Raw genomic sequence first — 13,174 nt, 5'->3', positions numbered from 1 at the left:
CTGATGTTGAGAGTTTGCAGGATGATTTAAGTATGCTGGCAGCATGGGCAAAGGATAATGGATGTCAGTTCAACGTGGAAAAGTGTAAGGTTATGCATTTTGGGATTAAAAGATTACCGGCTGTGTACTACATTGATGGAATGGTACTCCAAGAGATTGATGAGATGTTGATGCATAGGGAGATGAAGTTCAGGGGACACGTTGCTAAGGTGTCCAAGATTACACATAGGATTACGTGGTTATTGAGGAACATACTAACATCCAGAGATAAAGAGGTTGTTATTCTCCTTTATAAAGCGTTGATACTTCCACATTTGGATTACTGTGCTCAAGTCTGGTCACCTGGATTCCTTGGAGATGAGGAGGTTATGGAGAGGGTTCAGAGGATAGTGACTAGGTTGGTGAGTGATGTAAAAAATGTTCCCTACATTGATAGATTAAGGGCTTGTGAATTGCAGAGGTTGGTTGATAGGTGGAGAAGAGAGGATATGATAGAAACATTTAAATTACTAAAAGGTTTTTATAAGATTGATTCAGGGGAAATGTTTCAGCTGTGTGATAGTGATGGAAGAACAAGAGGTCATCCCTGGAAATTAAAGAAAAGTGTGGTTAACAAGGGTGTGAGAATGAGGTTTTTTACCTGGAGGGTGGTGAATGAGTGGAATTCATTGCCTGGCTCAGTTGTGAGCTCTTTGTCTGTAAATGAATTCAAGAAGAGATATGATAGATATTGTTTTGCTAGTTTGGGCCTGCTGCGATGAGTCTACTGACTCCATGGAGATACCCATAATAATAATAATATCATTATTGTCAAGTTTTATATCACCTTTATCATCTCTGATCTTTTCTTTTTCCAGTTTCATTTCCTTCAATTCAAAACTTCTTCAATGGCCTCCAGAATATTTTCTCATATTCATGATATTTGTTTTCTATATTTTTACCAGTCTTCTGTTTTTACCAGACTTTTGTTTAGCTACTTTTACACCTAACTTAGATCTCTTACATTTTTCTCTTTACTCTTTACTTTTTCTCGAGGCATCTGGAAACTTATTTGTTAGGAACTTTCAGTTTACTTTCTTCTTTTCCCGACTGGCTGTCTAACTTTTTGTGTCTACCAATGCAGTCATATTTTTTCTGTCCTAGCAAACTTCACCACATGCCTTCCTATCTGAATCAATCAATGTTTTCTTCTAAGTTTGCCATCAAGACTGTATGGTCTCTGTTTTTTTTTTTTTTGTTTTTTTTTTATATATGTATAGTTGAGTTTTCAGATAGCCTCTAAAATACCTAGCTTTCCTGTTAACTTTTTTTTTTTAATTGAAGTTTGTCTGTTTTGAATTAGCCATTAGGTCATGTGATTTTCATTATTTTTGTGTGTAGAGATAGGGTTAACCATAGTTTGATACTCTGGCAATCTGAGAATATAAATTGCTGTGAACATTGTATGTATTGACCAGAACATGGAAATTTTGAGCACCATTCTTGTTTAAATTTGGTTGTTTGTTGAAAGTCTCTCTCACAGGCCTCTTTAAATTTTCTTTTGTATTAAGTTCTTATCTGATGGAAGAGTTGTGTGCTCTTCCAATCAATCCTATGAAATGTCTCCAGAGCATGATCGGAAAGGCCTGTTTTCCCATGGTGGATTAGGTGGATGTGGTTTTTGAGTTCTTTTTTTATGATAAATACTGTGGTTCCATTTCACCAATGTATGGAAGGGAACATTTTATTTGGTATACACCTGGATGTGAGAGGGGGTGGGGACTCCTATCTAGGAGCAACTTTCTCTCCCATCACCATAATTCTTTATTTCCTCCATCCAACATCTTTCTGCAGTCATTAATTCACTCTCTGTAGCATACTTTTTGCCTTCATTTCTTTGCTTGTTTTGTTCATCTGGTCCCTCATGTCATAATTTCTCTCATCCTTGTGTCTCCCTCCTTTCTTAGTCTTCTTTGATTCTTTGACTTTCTTGGATTTATATAAGTGAATGAGAGAGAGAGAGAGAGAGAAGATGAACAGAGTGATTTTTGATATCCACACCCTATATCCATTTCTCTGTCCATCTTCTACATCCATACTAACTTTAGCCATCATCTGTATGTTCTCTCTCAACAATAGTGGCCCCAAATGCCCAACACCAAGCCCATTCAGATGCAGCACATCTCTCCTAAACTACTGCAGCTTACCTTCAAGTTCATTCATACATTTACAAACTAAACACTTTTTTCTTCATACTGTTCAACCATCTTGTCATCCACCATCTATGCTCTCTTCCTCAGTTTGCTACTCTCATATCTAGCAACATATTTGAATGTCTATGTTTCTTTGCTGGTGGTTGTGACATCCTGTAGAATGTGTAAAGGGTAGGAAGGAAATAAAAATATGTAATAATGGTGTGCATGCGTATGTGTAAAGGTAGGAAGGAAATAAAAATATATAATAATGGTGTGTGTGTGTGTGTGTGCATGCATGTGTGTGTGTGTGTGTGTGTCATAAATATGAATAGAAAAATAGGATGTCAAGAAGGGAATAAATCGAAGGAAAAAAGTAAATTACAACTGAATGACCAAAGTTGTACAACCACAAGGTACATACAAAAAGTAACTGTTTTCTTCATCAGCTTCTAACTTTAACGAAAATCAGATCATTGGATAAAAATGTGAACAGAGATGTATGGACACAGACAAAAATTTTAACTTGTACTGAAAATATCATTATAATCACTCTCTGCATACACCTACCAAGTTTAAGGAAACCAAAAATTAGTAAAGTTATAAGCCTACCTACACACATGCAAATGAAAGAGAAGTGTATGCATGCGATCTAATGATGTGCAGATAACACGTCATAATCCTGAATATTGATAATACTTTTCACATAGCTTTAACAACAATAACTTATGTTTATGGCAATGTAAAGAAAATTTGCATTTATATCTAATAAATTAAACATATTAATTGACAATAAATACTTCCAATCCATATTTTGATGACTTACGATTTAATTAAATCCAAATCCACATATATACACACTTTAGAAAAATGATATATTCTTTACAAAACACGAAAAAAAATATAAAATGATTATAAAGGAGTCACTCCAGATCTTGCTGCCTGGCGAATGATGCAACAACTGAATAGGACAAAACTTGTACGTCAGTATATTGTAGAGATAGCCTTGGAAATAGGTTGTTTTGTTTCATTTTCTTATTACTTGTTATTATTACCAAAGCAGTTGATAGTGTTTATTTCTTTATTGCATTTTTATTTGGTATTGCTCTACTTTATAAAATTGTATTCTATTAAGTTGAAATATGCAACTCAGCAAAGATGTTGGATATGTATTTTTTTTATTTAATTATTTTTTAAAGTGAGCCCTGGGTTGCATGCCGGAAAAAAGTCATTTGTGTGCCACGTTTGGCACACGTGCCAAGGGTGTCCCTGGTATATCATTTCCTGTATCCCTGGTATAGAATGTAGTAACATCGTTAGAAGCATTAACATAGACAAAGAAGTGCAAAGGCAGAAACAAGTAGAAGAAGAAAGACATTTTAAGATGAGAATACAGCAGGATTTAGCAGATAGCCCTTCAGTAGCATTCTTCAATAGACAGTTCACAAAATTTCGCAAAGAAAGGACTATCACTGAAATCTGGGTTGATGGAGAAGACATGTCCACCACTCAAGATATCCTTGACTAATTTCAAAAACACTACAAAAATCTGTTTGAAGACAATAGTACTGTTGGAAATTATAACTCTTGAAACATTAATGGCTTTCCTGTTCATATCCAAGATGAGCTTGACAGACCCATTACAGTATCTGAAGTTACCACAGCCTATGAAGAATGCCAGACAAGAAAATCTCCAGGACCTGATGGTCTAGAGATAGAACTTTATCGCAAGGCATGGGATTTTATTCTTCCCATTCTAGTTACACTATTTAATTCCTTTCTCTCATTAGGACACATACCAAGTGAATTTGTAGCAAGCCATACTGTCCTCATTCCTAAACCTAATAGAGATCACACCTTAATCAGCAGCTGGAGACCTATTTCTCTAATACTGACTACAAGATATTTTTCCACATTATTAATAATAGGCTCAAAGTGGGAATGAAATACATTATTAAAAGCACACACAGGTGTATGGAGTACCAGGTCGAGCAGTAGAATCTAATCCGTTTCCACTATGTGATCTAATCTGCTTAGTTAACACAAAAAAAAAGCAATCAACAGCAGTGCTATCAGTAGACCTTACTCAAGCATTTGATAATGTCTGGCATCCCTTTCTATTCCACATCTTCCTGCCATACATTATCAAAGGAGTCTATGACAATTCAACCACCCTCCTCCTAGTTAATGGGTTCCTGTCAGACCCGGTAAAAATTCGAAAAGAAGTCAAGCAAGGTTGTCCTCTTAGTCCACTGGTTCTTGAACCTTTCTTACAGGAAGACAACAATACACATGCTGTGTGAGAATAACAGTTCCTTCAGGTATAAAGGAAAATAAGGTATTAGCATATGCTGATGATGTAGTGGGAACTTTGAAGGATAATGATTTCATATATATATATTTTTTTGTTTTGGAAAAATTCAGCAAAAGCAGTGGATTAATTATTAATGCAGACGAAATAAAATTAAAAGTTTATGGAAAGTGGGATCTTGTAGGCATTCCTTTTGGACTAACCCCTCATTATATTTGGAATTCCTTTCTCCACTTATCCAATATTACCAGTCCAAGAACTTATACACAAGAACTTTGAAATGTTAGAAGACTGGAAAATAGGGCCACTCTCCTTTTCTTCGAACGCCATTGTACTCAAAATCATAATCTTTCCTGCGTAGTTGTATATAATAAATATTACAGACATTAAAGAAGCTGAAGAAAAGCAATTATATAGTAACCTTTGCAATTTTTTTGGTCCAGCCAATACCAAGAAGTTAAAAAGGAATTTCTTCAACTATCAAAGAAACATTGGGTTTTCATCTTCCCCTGTTTGGAGTTAATGACTATAAAGGTCCAAAAGCTAAGATTGTTCCTGAATACTACAACACTCTGTGCTTAACTCTAAGACTGTTAAAACACACTGGAATTGACATTTTTTCCATTTAAAAAAGTAAAATTTGGTATAAAGAAATCTTTAATCTCTTTTGCTGCAAAGTTCCACAGTTGGGTACCGACAACAATATTTTGTTTCATAACTTGATGAAGTTCCAAGGGTACCCTAACAGGAAGGATCTTGCTTGGAGAATTGCATATGGCCGCCTTCTATCAAATGGAGATACTTTAACATCGGAGATCCAATATTATCCGGAGATCCAACGGAGATCCTGTGACATCTGTTACTGATTGGAAACAGTAGAACATGCATTCTACAGCTGCCCTCTTGTCCTGCATATTCAGAACAGATTATGTAATGTGTTGCGCATTCTATTACTTACAACAGAACAGGTTATTTTTTTGCAATACCCACCACCTGTCAGCAATGGGAAGAGAATTTTGATTTTTATAATTAATGAATTATAAAAATCGTATAGTCAATTGCAGGGATGACTGGAGAGTAATTCCGGCAGAGAAGGCCAACAAGGCAGTTTACCCCAGATGGGGCTAACCACCTGGGTATCATTCATCTTTGCGCTTTAGTTTCAATTGGTCTTTTGGTTGTTCATCTATATGAGATTGGTGAAAAAGGAAAACTGATAGCCTTTGGCTATATGATGATATAAAAGAGCTGAGGTATTTTCTCTATCTCTCATGCTATCTATCTGTCTTTTTTTTTTCTCCTAATACTATTTAGGCCCTCTTGCAGGGGGCCTAATAGTAAAGGGTTGCTCACCATAGGCCCTCTTGCATAGGCCTATGGTGAGCAACCCTTTACTTTTTCACCTCAATAAAGGTTGAAACCGGTCTGGGTAGTGATCCTTCTCAATAATGCATAACATTATACATGTCCACAAGGATACATGCTTTGCATTATGGGACACTAAGGCAAGTGATGTGAGGTCATTAGCTTCTATATATACGAGGTGCTCCAGTCCTGAAAATACTTCAGGCACAAACTTCGTTTGCTTACACTTGGATAAAGGATTAAACCAAGTAAAGGTAGTTTCTGACCTCTGGAATGTCGAGTATGAGGAAAGATTGAGAAGATGTAATTTGCAGAGTCTGGTGGACAGGAGGAAGAGGGGAGATATGATAGAGACCCACAAGTTGATAAGGGGTTGTTATAGGATCAATGGTGGAGAAGTTCTACAGAGAATAGTGGGAGATCAGGGAAGAACCAGAGGTCATCCCTGGAAACTGTATAAAGAGGAGTGTATAGGGGAGTGAGAAGCAAGTTTTATTTTTGTGCAGAGTTGTGAATGATTGGCATGCCTTGCCTGAGAGTGTGGTGTCTGCAAGGAGTTTGAGTGTGTTTAAGACACATATGATAAGATGTGTGTGTGTGATAAAAGGACCTCCCAGATGAGTCTTTGACTCCATGAGGTCTTGGGGTAATAATAATAATAATACTATTTCTTGTTGTCTTTAATTTATAGTATAATCAAGTGGAAAAACTTCCAACAAAAATCAAACTTAAGCCTTTTCAAATTAAAGGGTACAATGTATCTTCATTCTTCCAGTTGCACTATGGAGATGCTTATCTTTCGGCAGTCATTAATGCACTTTCTGTAGGACACACTTCTTTCTTATTTGCTCACTTTTTTTTTTTTTTTTGTATCCAGTATTCTAGACCAAAAATGTCACTAAATTCGTTTGTGGTTTGTAATGTGGAAAATTAATCATTAATACATCCTTATTCCCTTAAAAATTTGATGATCACATCTTCACAGAACTTTCACTCACTTGCTCACTTTCTACTATCTACTAGTTGCTTTTTTTTAATCACCCAGTTTCATTTTCTACATACTTCATTTTGTTCATTAGCACCAAATTCTTGTTTAAAATCATCAACATCATATAACTTTTTTTTTCTCTGCAGCTTCTCCATTTCATCATCACTTCTCACATACTCTAATGCATATATTCCTTCCCACAATCCAAGACGTTTTATATTTTTAGATGTATAGATGTCACAGAAGCACTTCCAACACTGCAACAATCAGTTACTGTGGTTTTTCTGAATTTTTTAAAATGTTTCATTGCTAAGTTGTAACAAATGTAGTTTATGAACTAATATCAAATTCTCAAATAATTGCAATACACTATATACTTATCAACATTTAAGAAATGCTAATTACATAGAGTGTATGTATTTGAAGGGAGAGATGAAAGTGCTATGAGAAGTGGAAGGGGTGAAAAATGAGTTGAGAGGTATGAAGAGAGAGAGATTAGGAGTGTTGAAAGGCTAGCTGATGTGAAGCTAACAAGAATAGGAGTGAGAGAGTTATGGAAATGACAGGAGAGATTAGGAGAACCAATTAAGGAAAAGAAATGAGAGAAAGTCGAGAAAGTACAGGAGTGAGGGATAGAGAGATGAGAGAACAGCAAGTAAATAAGAGAGAGAGAGAGATGCAGGTGAGCAAAGAATGAATGGATTTGTGAGAAGTGTGATGTATGGAGATTCATGATGTGTTATATAGAATGTGAAAGGAGTGCTTACCTTGAGGAATGATTGACTATAACAATTAAGTGAGGTGAGAATGTGGATGAGATGATAGTGATGGTTGATGAGATATCTGATTTTAATGTTAGAGATTGTATAAAAGAATGTGAGAAGGAAGACAGTAAGCATATTGCTCAAATATGATGATGCAGAGTTGAAGTGAAGAGCAGCAATTAATTGAAAGATAGGTCTGGAATATGTGGATACTTGGAATGCATTTGATGATAGAAGAGAGCCCTATTTTTTCCAAAATCTTAAAAAAACTACAGAAGAAATATAAACTGGTCTATAGTTTGACTATCTTACTCTTGTTCCACTACCTTGGACACCTTTTCCATAGCTAGACTTTTGGTGAACATTTTTTATAATAAAGTAACAAGAGCAGTTCATGAGGAAAAGACAAATACTACCATTTTTTGGATTTTACAAATTCAGAGGACTGCTTGTGAACATGGAGAGATTGCTGTTTTCTGAGTGAGTGAGAGTGTTAAGGCAGGGAAACTACAGTTGCCAGAGTGGATATAGTAGGAATAATTTGGAATAATTTTTGTGGGGATAGTCACTTGGGAGATGGAAGAATATAAGATATGTTGCAGAGTCAAATGAAGTCTGTGAAGGAAAAATAATAGTAGGTATAGTAATATACTGATAATGCACTGATGTTTTAATAGCAATAGCATATCCAAAGATTATTGTAATCAGGAAAATGTCATTGCAGAAGAAAATGTACAGGAATAGAAGAGTATAGCATATTTCCAGCAGGATAGGAAGGATAATTATGGGGAGTATTACTTATGATAAGTGATGAGTTATGTCTTCTCAAAGTGGAAAAGTTGGAGGGAAATGGTAATGTTTTGTGAGCATATGGTATGAGATGGAGGCAGACAGGACAGGATATTTAGTGGGATATTGCTATAGGCCAGGGAAAATGGTGGGGGGGGGGAAGAACTGGAGATGTTTAAGCAGTTTGGCAAGGTAAAATGAGTAATCACTATGGGAGGTTTTAATTAAAGCAGTATAAATTGGGAAGAGGATACAGCATATAGTAAGGGAATAGAATTTCTGGAATCTTAAAGTATAAATATCTTAGGCAACATGTAGTAGAGTGAACATGGAGTTTAAGAGTTTTGGATTTTGTCCTAGCATTAGATGATCTGATGTATTTGATGCAGAGGGTTCAAGGTTTAGAAGTGCATGGGGAGAATGTGTTTCAAATACTCTGGAAGTCAATAAGCAGTGAGATGGATTTAAATTTCAGTACATGTTTTTAGAGAATGTGCCAACGAACTTAAAGCTTCATTGACTTAGATGTTCACCAAAAGTCTAGTTATGGAAAAGGTGTCCAAGGCAGTGAAACGAGAGTAAGATAGTCAAACTATAGACCAGTTTGTATTTCTTCTGTAGTTTTTTTATGATTTTGGAAAAAATAGTTAGAGATTGCATACAGAAATGAGAAGACGAGGGTAATGTTATCTGTGAGGATCAGCATGGATTTGATTTGTTAAGGGGCATTCTTGTTTCAGTAATCTGATTGATTTTTATAATAAAGTAACAAGAGCAGTTCATGAGGAAAAGACAAATACTACCATTTTTTGGATTTTACAAATCAAAATGATAAGCAGATAAGTGGATTATTGTGTAACATGATAAGCTGATATTTAAATTACAGCATATGATTTTAGATATCAGGCTAGTGAACTGGATTAGGGATTGACTTCCTAATAGTTTAACCTTGGTTTAACCAGCTTCACATCATAATGTGAAGCTTTGAAGCATGATAGTGCCAGTGTTATGACCCCTTAGGAAGATTTGAATAAGCAGCACAGGTAGGCAAATGAATGGGGAAGTCAGTTTAATGCAACAGAATATAAGGTTTTGAAATTTGGTCCATCAATGGAAAGCTGAATATTATATTAGTGGAACTATGCTAGAGGAAGAAGAGGAGATGGCAATGGATCTTGGGAGAATATTCAATAGAAATTTGAAGGTTAAGGAACATCACAAAGGTGGTGAAGATAACCCAAAGGATCCACAATGTTAAGAACGTTAATCAGCAGAGATAAAAGGGTAATTCCATTACATAAAGTCCTGATTAGATCAGATCTGGATTATTGTGCTCAGATTCTGTCATCAGGATTTGAAGATAAATTGACCTCAGAAGAGAATACAGCAGAAGGTACAGGGGTGGATGCATAAATGAAATCAGGATTGTGCAATGTTTAGTTATGAAGATAGATTGGTGGTATGCAAACTACAGAGTCTGGTGGATAGATGATGAAGAGATAACTTATTTTTGAGGAAATGAAGTATGATATAATTGAGACATTTAAACATTTGAGAAATAGTTACAGTATTGACAATGGATAGATTATTCATATGGTAGAAGAAGAAGGGGAATGAAAATGGCCATACCTGGAAGTCGTGAATAGAAGTGGATTTTTTGCATAGAGGGTAGCTGGATGTTTAATGCGATATCTGATAGGATGGTGAGAGCATAAATGAGCTTAAGGAATAGTATAATAGACTATGTTGTCTAAGATTGGCCTCCCACAATGAGTCTTGTTACTCCATGGAGGTCTTGAATAATAATAATAATAAAATTCTTTTTACTTTGAAAGTCTTTTAATTAAGCTGTGTAAACAGTTGCTACAAAAATTCATTCTTTTCCCTAGTGTCTTCTGTAGATAATGAAACTGAGGAAAAAGCTGAAGATTATGTTGGAACATTTGCTAAAGGTAATAATGTAAAAGTATTGATTTATGTTGTTTATTAAAACTGCTTTCAAGAAACAAAGCTTTTATTTAGGATTATCAGAATGATATTTTAATAATGTGATATTTTCCTTTATATGATGACGTGATGATAACATTATGTTAACATTGGAGAATGCAATTGTGAATGCAGTGTCAGTTTTGCCAGTAGCAGTGAGAAATGAGTAGGCATGTGGAGAGCTCAAGAAAGAAAGCAAGATATGTGAAATTATAAGATAAAACAGAACATTGCTCCCTTTGGTTGGAAAAAGCCTCGGTTCTCTTCTCATTAAGAAGAGAAGATTTTTATATTGGCTTTTTTCAACTGAAGGTGAGTTAGCCAATCTCATATGGAAGTAGTAGGGTTTTTTTTTCTGAAAACTTGGGTTTTTCATCCTGCATACAGGCAAATCAGCCATGAGAACACACAAAATTTATAGAAAAGAAAAATACTGTTGTTGGTGGTGATGATGATGGGCAGTAGATGTCATTGATGGTAGTAGTAGTAGTAGTGTTATTATGTGTAGTTGGAGAATTAAGTAGCTGGGGAGATGTGTGTAGCACTGTAGAATAGACTGCCCTCCTGTAATGAGTCCTTGGACTTCCTGGAGTACAGTGCCATCAATGTGATACACAGCTTGTAATCTATTTATCCCAAAATGCATAACTTTATATTTCTTTGACTTTAAACAGATATCCGTTATCTTTTGCCCATATTAATTGCCTATTTAAATCATCATGTAAGCTCTCCACATTGGCTTGATTTACTATTACTCTATCTAATTTCACATCATCAGCAAACAACTGAATATTTTATTTCAGGTTATTTCCTATATCATTTATGTACAAATTAAACAGAAATGGTCCTAGCACTGAACCTTGCAGCATACCATGCCGCTATTCACCTTCTTTCACCGGGATTCTGCTCTTCCATATATACCATTTTTTTGATATCTGTCTAGCAGCCACCTTCTTATCTACATAACCATTGTCATATGCATCTTCATTTGCTCTAATCAGCATAACAGAGTTCCACGTGGTGTTATGTCAAATGCCTTTGCATAATCCATCAGAACCGTCATGTAGCCATTTCCTTTTTCCAACTCATCTGTCACTTTATTAAAAAAACTGAGTAGATTACTATAGTATGACTGACCTTTGACAAACTCATGTTGCCCATCATGCAGTATCATATTCTTATCCACTAATTATTGAATTCTCTTTTTGAACAATTTTTCCAGTAATTTTATCATCACTCCTGAGATACAAATTGGTCTATAATTTGCTGCAGTCTTAGAACCCCTCCTCTTTTGCAAGGGAATTATTTTGTGCTCTTTTCACTCTCTTGAAACTCTACCAGAGCTGAGACTTAAAGAGCTTAGCCCAAGGCATTGCCAGTTCCATTGTACATTCTCACAAAACCCGAGCTGATATCCCATCTAATCCCACAGCACTATTTACATTGAGATTTTGCAATATCCTAAAAAATATCCAATTCATCTGCCTCTATTCCCACATCAGTCTCTGTTGCATGACATTAACCTCACTTGGATGATATATAGCCTTGCAAAGGGTCACTCAGTAACTCAACTATTTTATCTACTTCTGTCACCTCATCATCATCAGCACTCATTAAGGTTTATCTTCTATAGTCATTTTTCCTCTTACCTGCCACAACAAAAGTACTCTTTGGGATTTTCTTTGGTTCTGCTTGGCTAGATTCTTTTAATCTGATTTTGATTCATAATCTGATTTTGCCTTCCTTAACATGATGGTCACCTTTTTTGTCTGACCCTTGTATTCTTCATGAGTTTGCTGTCACCTTTCTCCTTATACAGGGTGTTCGGGATAAATTTGACATATTTATAATTAATTATATTTTTCCGTAAGTTACATGTATTAACACACACTTCTCTTCATTTAAAAGTTTGGACCCTTCTTCATTCACATACAAGATGTCAGAAAGGATGGATAGCTGGAACCCACCTGAATCATGGAAGAGAATAACTTGTATCATGATGATTCGTGCCCGCCATCAAAATAAGGATATTACGACTGCTGCCCAATGCTCCCTGAATACAGTAAAAACAATCAGGCATGAACTAGAGACTTGCAATGGTGACTACGAGGATGTAGCAAGAAGAAAGATCCCTAGCAGACGATCTGATTGCGTTCGTACAGCAGAATTCCTCGCAAATCTGCAGGAACAGGTGTTGAAGAACCCTGGCATTGGAATTCGGGCTTTGTTCGTGGAGTTGCTAACTGTAGTCAAGCCCTGGATAACAAGGGTAGCCAATGGTAGGCCGTATGTATGGCAGCAGGATTCAGCCCCTTGCCACACCTCTGGGAAAAGTCAAAAATGGTTGTCTGAAAATTTCTACGACTTCACCAGTCCAAATGTTTGGCCTCCAAACTCCCCAGACCTTAACCCCATGGATTATTTTGTATGGGGCGCAGTTGAAAAAGACACCAATCGCACTTCCAGTAATACAAAAGCCCAGTTAATGGATAAAATTAAAACAGTTTTTGCGGCCCTTCCCAGGGAGACTGTAGCATCAGCTTGTTCGAGGTTCCGAAGCAGAATTGAAGCTGTGATCGATGCTAATGGTGGTTATTTTGAGTAAATCTTGTTGATAGTATTGTAATTAACTCTGCCTGTAATGTTTTTTTGTCAATTCATTAAATTTAATAGATACAAAGAAGATTTTCTTTTTCCTTACGAAACTGTCAAATTTATCCCGAACACCCTGTATATGTATATATTTCTATATATATATATATAAATATAATTCTAATTAGATATAATTAGATATATTCTA

At 35.8% G+C, this 13,174-nt stretch overlaps 1 long non-coding RNA gene across 1 annotated transcript in view; it reads left to right on the top strand.

Moving 5' to 3' along the window:
• Window positions 1-13,174, top strand: part of LOC150097463 (uncharacterized) — a 93,474-nt gene that overhangs the window by 57,108 nt on the left and 23,192 nt on the right. Inside the window, exon 3 of the long non-coding RNA XR_016549698.1 lies at window positions 10,278-10,340. This is a non-coding gene — a long non-coding RNA (uncharacterized LOC150097463). The remainder of the gene's footprint in view (window positions 1-10,277; window positions 10,341-13,174) is intronic.

This window comes from Typopeltis vanoorti, chromosome 17 (assembly GCF_054136105.1).
Source record: "Typopeltis vanoorti isolate ZY-2024b chromosome 17, IOZ_Tvanoo_1.0, whole genome shotgun sequence".
NCBI lineage: Eukaryota > Metazoa > Arthropoda > Arachnida > Uropygi > Thelyphonidae > Typopeltis > Typopeltis vanoorti.
The sequence above is the reverse complement of the archived record's forward strand: the minus strand, read 5'-3'. Positions and strand labels throughout refer to the sequence as shown.